This window comes from Octopus bimaculoides, chromosome 3, assembly GCF_001194135.2.
Source record: "Octopus bimaculoides isolate UCB-OBI-ISO-001 chromosome 3, ASM119413v2, whole genome shotgun sequence".
In the NCBI taxonomy this organism is placed as follows: Eukaryota; Metazoa; Mollusca; class Cephalopoda; order Octopoda; family Octopodidae; genus Octopus; species Octopus bimaculoides.
In genome coordinates this window covers 91,507,507-91,507,842 of record NC_068983.1, presented here as the reverse complement: position 1 = coordinate 91,507,842, position 336 = coordinate 91,507,507, and positions in this window count along the sequence as shown.

Sequence of the window (336 nt, the reverse complement as noted above, 5' to 3'; positions counted from 1 at the left end):
ATTGATTTTACTAATTTGATTTTTCAAATTTACAAATATTATACTAATATACTCTCATGCAGAACTACACCTTACCAAAAATAAATGAATGTATGACAGGAATATACTCTAAATAGGACTCAAAGTGCATATAAAAAGAAAGGACAAAGAATATAAAAGGAAAGAAGTAAAAGCAAAGAAAAAACAGGAAGACATTTTTTGTTTTCATTATATTTTCTATTTATTATTCTCTATTTTTTCTTCTCTCTTCTTCCTTCTTTCTTTTCTTCCTTCTACCATCCCTAGAAACCCTCTCAAAACAATAGAGTAAGTAGTAAACAAGCTTTTAGCCTTTTC